The sequence below is a fragment of the Elaeis guineensis genome, chromosome 8, assembly GCF_000442705.2.
Source record: "Elaeis guineensis isolate ETL-2024a chromosome 8, EG11, whole genome shotgun sequence".
Taxonomy (NCBI): Eukaryota; Viridiplantae; Streptophyta; class Magnoliopsida; order Arecales; family Arecaceae; genus Elaeis; species Elaeis guineensis.
In genome coordinates this window covers 34483628-34491591 of record NC_026000.2, presented here as the reverse complement: position 1 = coordinate 34491591, position 7964 = coordinate 34483628, and positions in this window count along the sequence as shown.

Below are 7964 nucleotides of genomic sequence, written 5' to 3'. Positions count from 1 at the left end.
AATTTTTTTTTATATTTGAATTTTTTATTTGATAAGATTAATTTAAATTAATTATCTGCTAATAACTTAAATAAATTAGAGTTATTAGGCTCCAATTATTGGGTGCTTAAGATTTTAGATCAAATAAATTAAAGGTTTAAGTCCTTAATTAATTTTCTTGATAGTTTTTATTGGACATCACTTGATTTGATCAAGTTAGACATGTCCATCTATTAGAAGATGTGTGGGACCATTATCGGGCATCCCATGGGTGCCTTGTTGGGTGTGTTTTTGTGGGCACAAAGGCTCCAATAATTGACACCTAAAGGAAGTCAAATAACTAAAGGAATAAGGATTCTTAATGCAAGTAGGAGTTGTATTAAGTGGTTGTTTGATTTTGAATAGGATTCAAACCTTATGCCTATTTAAAGAGATCTTCCCTAAGGTCTTTAGGTACTTCAACCAGCAGCCCCGTGCCTCCTCTTGGAGAGCCCACGCCCCCCTTTTCTCTTCTCCCTTGGAGTTCCAACATCAACCATATTGGACATCCTTCATCCTTCACGCCCAAAAGGGTTTGGGCATTCCTCTTGTTTGCTGGTTTCTATTTTCTGGTTGCTTCATAATCTAGGAAAGAAAAAGCAAGAGAAGAAGAAAAGAAAAAGATCAAGGAAAGGATCAAAGAGTTGATCATGATCTAGGCTTCGTTCAGATTCACAGGCTGATTTTTTTTGAAAAAAAAAATTAATTTCAAAGAAAGCTATTCTAGGCTGATCTTAAGTGGATACCCATAGAGATTTGGCACTTGTGCGACTAAGAAAAAGCCTCTTCTCTTTCAAATTCAGATTTGAAGAAAAAAATTATGAAATAGGTATGTGATTCGATCACATATTCAATTTCAGCATATGTTCAATTTCAGCATATGAAGTAGATCCTAGTGGTTTATATTTTATATATGCATGTGTAGATTAAAAGATATTTTAATCTTCTATTTTACTATGATGTTTAGAAAAAAAAATTGAAATATACATGCATGGCCTTATATTAAAATTCCAACAAAAATATCATATGAGATATGGTCAGAGCATAGGTCGAACCTCTCTTACTTTAGGGTTTGGGGATGTCCGGCTTATCTCAAACGATTACAGACCGACAAACTCAGACCTAGGTCCGATAAGTATTATTTTGCAGGATATCTTAAGGAAACAAGGGGATATTACTTTTACCATCCTATTGAACAAAAAGTATTTGTCAGCAGTAAGGCATACTTTTTAAAAAAGAAGTTTCTTAATGAAGGAACAAGTGCCTCTAAAGTCGAGCTTGACAAAGTTCGACAGGCAGAAGAATCGACACCAGTGACTGAACCTGAACCAAATTTGATTAGATCAAATTTAAAGTCCAATGTAGAATCACCTTTAGGGAGATTCGATAGAGTACCACATCAGTCAGACAGATACTATAGTTTTTTAGTCCGAGATAGGGATCCTGTTGAGCTTGATGAGAATAATGAGGATCCGATCACCTATATGGATACGATACAGAGTTCTGACTCTGAAAAATGACTTGAAACCATGAAGTCCGAAATGGAGTCCATAAAGGTCAATGATGTGTGGATATTAGTTGATCCACCTGAAGGGATAAAACTCATAGGATGTAAGTGGGTCTTCAAAAGAAAAAGAGGTACAGACGAAAAAGTGAAGATCTATAAAATCCGTCTGATTGTCAAAAGGTATCATCAGTATTATGGTATTGACTATGACGAGATATTTTCTCTTGTGGCAATGTTCAAGTCCATTCAGATCATGCTTGTGATAGCAGCATACCTGGATTATGAAGTTTGACAAATGGATGTGAAGATAGCTTTCTTAAATGGAGAGCTGAATGAAGAGGTGTATATGATACAACTTAAAGGATTCACATCTACAGATAAGTCCAAGGTATGCAAGCTTCAAAGATCTATTTATGGATTGAAGCAGGCATCTCGAAGTTGAAACATATATTTTGATAAGATAATTAGAACGTATGGTTTCGTTAAGAACGGAGAGGAACCCTATATATATAAGTGGGCTAATGATTTCATGATTGTATTTCTTATTTTGTATGTAGACGACATTCTCTTAATTGAAAATAATGTCCCTGCATTATAGATTATAAAAATGTGGCTATCGTCATAATTCTCCACGAAGGATTTAGGAGAAGCTGCTTACATCCTAGGAATGAAGATTTATAGGGATAGATCTAAGAGGTTACTTGGGCTCTTCCAGTCTACGTATATAGATACCATGCTGAAATGATTTAGCATGGAGAATTTTAAAAAAATACTATCTTTCGATAGGCCATGAAATTTTCTCTCGAAGAAAGATTGTTCAACAACCCTCAAGAGAGAGAGTGTATGAGTAGAATTGCATATGCCTCGATAGTGGGTTCTATAATGTATGTCATAACATGCACGAGATCGGATGTGGCATAATTATTAGGAGTAGTGAGCAGATACTAATCAGATCCGAATGAAAACTATTGGAAGGTTGTAAAAATCATCCTTAAGTATTTGAAAAATACTAAGGATCAGTGGCTCGTTTATGGAGAATCTGATTTGAAACTCGTGAGATACACTGATTTCAATTTTCAATCAAATCATGATGATAGCAAGAATGTGTTAGAATACATATTTATCCTAAATGATAGAGCAGTCTGCTGGAAAAATTTCAAGCAGCACACTATGGCCGACTCAGTATGCTAGGTGGAGTATATCATAAAATTTGATGCTGCAAAGGAAGTTGTGTGGCAGATGAAATTCATCACCAAGCTTGGAGTGGTACCCTCTCTTGATGGTCTAGTTATGATCTACTGTGACAATACTGGAGCCATAGCTCAGGTAAAGGAGTTGAAGGCACATCAATGAATGAAGCATATTTTACGTTGCTATCATCTTGTTCGAGAGATCATAGATCAAGATGATGTTGAGCTTCAGAAGATCGACAAAAAGGAGAACCTGACCGACCCATTCACTAAAACCCTTATGGTCAAGGAGTTCAAAGATCATAAATCAAAGATGGATATACGATACTGTACCGATTGACTTTAGTTTAAATGAGAATTATTGAAAATTATGTCCCAAAACTAATCGTCAGTCTGTTGACGGTCGTACTAATTGATATAATTGTATATAAATTAATCATTAATAAAATATTTATTTGATAATTTTTATCATAAGTTTGTACATCTTCTATATCGAACCTCTGTGTTATAATGAAAGTCCTTATGACTATTTTAAATCAATAAAAAAAGATTTATCATTTAGTCGTTAAATGAATTTACGATCAAATGATATGCTATTACTAGGACGGTAGCTATATCAAGTGTAGGTCATTGTGTGCCATATGAGTTGATTGTCCTCTTAATCAAGGAACATGGAGACACTAGTATGGTATGTAGGTGAAATATAGAAGTATATTTCATTGAATGTGACCTATTTCGAAGCACTATACTATCAAGAGTTACTCTGAAGGGATATGGGTATAAATGTTCATCCGATCTGAGATCCCCATGGTGACTTGCAAGCAACTCACTATGCTTTAGTACCGGACTATCTAAATTTTTAATTCAGGATCGAAAGATTTTTGGATACAATCAAGTACTTATAAAGTCGGTATATGAGTCAAGATGGGATTGACCACTCCAAAAAATTGAAGAGAATGCTTTATATTTTAATTTAGTAAGATCTTGATCAGAGTAGTCCTTATGAGGAGTCACAGTATTTATTAGGTTGAGATACATAATAGATGTACTATTAGGAGTTGACAGTTTAAACTCTAAGTCATCCTGAGGATCAAAAATCAAAGGGATAAATTATATGGTAACCATTTGCCAGTAGGTTCTGAATGTTGCTTTGCATACATTCGACCTATCTGGTTGTCGGGTACCAATGCTAGATGGTCACTTTGATTAGTATAAAAATTTATTTTTATACTATCGATTTAGGTTCGAACCTATGAGGTCACACACATTAGAAATTTCTCTCCGATCAATTGATAGATCGACGATTGAGAATCGTTCAAGGATAAAATTATCAATACAATTGATGAATAACCCTATGTAATAGTTGCAATAAATTAATTCACTAAATATTAGTAAAATTTAAAAGAATTAATCAATGATTTGATCGCTGATTAACTCAATTTGATTGACCATTAAAGTCTAGATCAAGTATAACTGAATTGGATTCAATTAAGTTATTGGGTATAAGATACCCGCAGCCGAAATCGACAGCAGAACGGCTCCGCCCGGACTCCTACGGGAGCCGGGCTCCTCCATCGACAGCAGAACGGCTCCGCCCGGACTCCTACGGGAGCCGGGCTCCTCCATCGACAGCAGAACGGCTCCGCCCGGACTCCTACGGGAGCCGGACTCCTCCATCGACAGCAGAACAGCTCCGCCCGGACTCCTACGGGAGTCGGGCTCCGCCATCGACGGCAGAACGGCCCCGCCCGGACTCCTACGGGAGCCGGGCTCCTCCATCGACGGCAGAACGGCTCTGCTCGGACTCCTACGGGAGCCGGGCTCCTCCATCGACAGCAGAATGGCTCCGCCCGGACTCCTACGGGAGCCGGGCTCCGCCATCAGCAGCAGGGCGGCTCCATCCGGACTCTTACGGGAGCCAAGCTCCGACCTCAGTATCAGCTACTGAAGCCGAACTCCGACCACTATCGAGCCTCGATCAATAGATTCGCGTCCCTTGGCAGATAACAATAACAGCCATGATCCTGTTCCGCTTCCTGTAGCGGATCCCGCGCGGCTCCACCCCCCCTGCGGCGGACCCACTACTCTCTGACAGGCTGTACCAACGGCCACGATTCTGCTCCGCTCCCTGCAGCGGGTGCTGCACGATCCCACTACTCGCTGACAACTAGCCGCGACGGACGCCGCCCCACTACCTGCAATAGGCCCTACGTGGCAGGCTATGGCGATAGCCACGGGTCTACCCCACTATCTTTCGCAATCAATTCTTCTGACCATGGGCGGCCCACTACCAGGCGGTTACAAACGTCGTCATCAATCCCTTGCCTCCTCCGCCTATAAAAAGGAGACCCAGATATGTTATCCTTTAAGCTCATTCTTTCTTATCTCAAAACTCTGCTAAATTCTCCGTTCGAGCACTCCATTCTTGTTGAGGCAGAAAACTGACTTGAGCGTCGGAGGGTCTTGCCGGAGCAACCCCACCTCCGGTTTAGACTTCCCTTGCAGGTCCCGATGGAGACCGCGGCTTCCCCGACTCCAGCTTCTCCGACGCGAGCGGATTTTTGCACCAACAGGATTGGCGCTAGAGGAAGGGCCTGTGTCTTCGCAGCACCCTTGTTCTTGAAGGAGCGCTCAACGGACCCGCTCCCAGCCATCTTTTTCCGGCATCCAATCCTCTTTTCCCCATCCGATGCCCTCTCGCGAGGTTTCTGCACAACTACCTCCGGCTATGGTTGCTGATAAAGGGTGGCCGGATGACCAGTCTTCACGGATTCCGTCAACGTCATCTCAGGGGAATCCTGGCCGGAGGCAATCAGCACATCAGCTGCACCCCTCAAGCGGCAAAAAGTTGAAGAGCCCATAGCCTTCACTGAAGAAGACGCCCAGGGAGTCCGATTCCCTCATAACGATGCGGTCGTAGTTTCCTTGAACATAGCAAATTATGACGTCCGTCGCATTCTCGTCGACAACGAAAGTTCGGCCGACATCTTATTCTACAGTGCCTTTTCGAGAATGACCACTCTTGGCGGTCATCTAAGGCCGATGTGCTCCCCCTTGATAGGGTTTACTGGTGACGCCGTTCCGACGGAAGGGATGATAGCTCTAACTGTGACCGCGGGTCAGCATCCAAAACAGTCCAGAGCCCAGGTGAATTTTCTGGTGGTAAAGGCACCATCTGCCTACAATGCAATTCTTGGCCGACCCGGCCTCAATGCCCTCAGAGCCGTTGTTTCAACCTACCATTTGAAATTGAAGTTCCCCACCGACAAAGGGATCGGAGAAGTCCGGGGAGACCAAGCGCTGGCCAGGCACTGCTACAATATTGCCTTGCAAAGAAGCGATCAAGCGGACCTCTGTCCAGTCGACGGGTTGGATGCGCGCGATGACCTCACGGAAGAGAGGGGCGGTCCGATCGAGGACCTAATAGCAATTCCTTGGAATGACGGGAACGCGGAGCATGTGGTGTTAATCGGCTCCAGCCTGGAGGACGAGGTGCGGACGCATCTCGTGGATTTCCTCTGAAGGAATGCGGACGTTTTGCATGGGTCCCGACGGATATGCCGGGGATTGAGACAGAAGTCATGGAACATCATCTGGCGGTCGACCCTAAACATCGGCCAACAAAAGAAAAGATCCGGAGTCATGCCCCGGAGAGGCAGAAGGTGATAGCCGAGGAAGTGGATAAACTTCTCAAGGCCGGATTCATCAAGGAGGTCAATTATCCTGAGTGGATCTCCAATGTTGTCTTGGTCAAGAAAGCAAACGGCAAGTGGAGGATGTGTATCGACTTCAAAAAGCTGAATAAAGCTTGCCCAAAGGACAGCTACCCCCTTCCCAGGATCGACCAACTGGTGGACGCTACCTCGGGCCATGAGCTTCTCACTTTCATGGATGCATTCTCCGGCTATAACCAGATTAGAATGGCATCGGAAGATGAAGAGAAGACTGCTTTTATCACTAATCGCGGCCTTTACTGCTACAGGGTTATGCCGTTCGGCCTCAAGAACGCGGGTGCAACCTATCAATGACTGGTGAACAAGATCTTCAAGGAGCAGATCGGCCGAAACATGGAGGTTTATGTGGATGATATGCTTGTGAAAAGCAGGTCTTCCGAAAATCATGTCGCCGACCTCGAGGAAACCTTTGGTGCTCTTCGAAGTATAGAATGAAGCTGAACCCGACCAAATGCGCCTTTGGGGTAACCTCAGGAAAGTTCCTGGACTTCATGGTATCGGGGTACGGGATCGAGGCCAATCCGGAGAAAATTCGTGCCATCCAAAATATGACTGCCCCAAGATCGATCAAGGAAGTTCAGTGCCTCACGGGAAGAGTTGCGGCTCTTAATCGCTTTGTCGCTAGGTCGGCCGAACGATATCTGCCCTTCTTTCAAACCCTCAAGCAGTCCGAAGAACTTCTGTTGGACCTCTGAATGCCAACAGGCATTCGAAGAATTAAAAAGCTACCTTAGCTCGCCCCCGCTGCTGGCGAAGCCCGAGCCCAAGGAGGAATTATTTTTGTACCTGGCAGTCTCTCCCACAGCCCTTGCAGCTATCCTTGTTAAAGAGGAAACGAAAGTCCAGCGACCGGTCTACTACATTAGTCGCGTGTTGAGGGACGCCGAGACCAGGTATACTAAATTAGAAAAACTGACCTACGCCTTTTTGATTGCAGCTCGGAGACTCCGGCCTTACTTTCAAGGGCACACGGTGACGTTACTCACCGACCAACCGATCAAGGCGGTTTTGCACCGAGCTGATATCTCTGGGAGAATGGCGAAATGGGCCATCGAGCTCACAAAATTCGATATCAACTACAAACCTAGACCGGCGATAAAAGCCCAAGTGTTGGCAGATTTCATAGTAGAATGCACCATCCCCGAGGAGGCCGAACCTGAGCAAAACAAAATTGACGACCTGAGGACTCAACCGAACTCCCCCAACGAAGAAGCCAGTTCCTCCGATAGCTTTTGGACCCTCCATGTGGACGGATCGTCCAACATGGCAGGCGCGAGTGCAGGCCTGATCTTGACCAGCCCGGAGGGAGTCGTTGCGGAGTACGCTCTGCATTTCGAATTCCCCGCAACAAACAATAGAGCGGAGTATGAAGCTCTGATCGCAGGATTGAGGATCGCCAGGGAGCTCGGAATAGGTCAACTCCGGGTGCACAGCGATTCCCAACTTGTGGTGGGGCAAGTCAGTGGGAGCTTTGAAGCGCGGGAGGACAGTATGGCCAAATATCTTGAGAAGGTG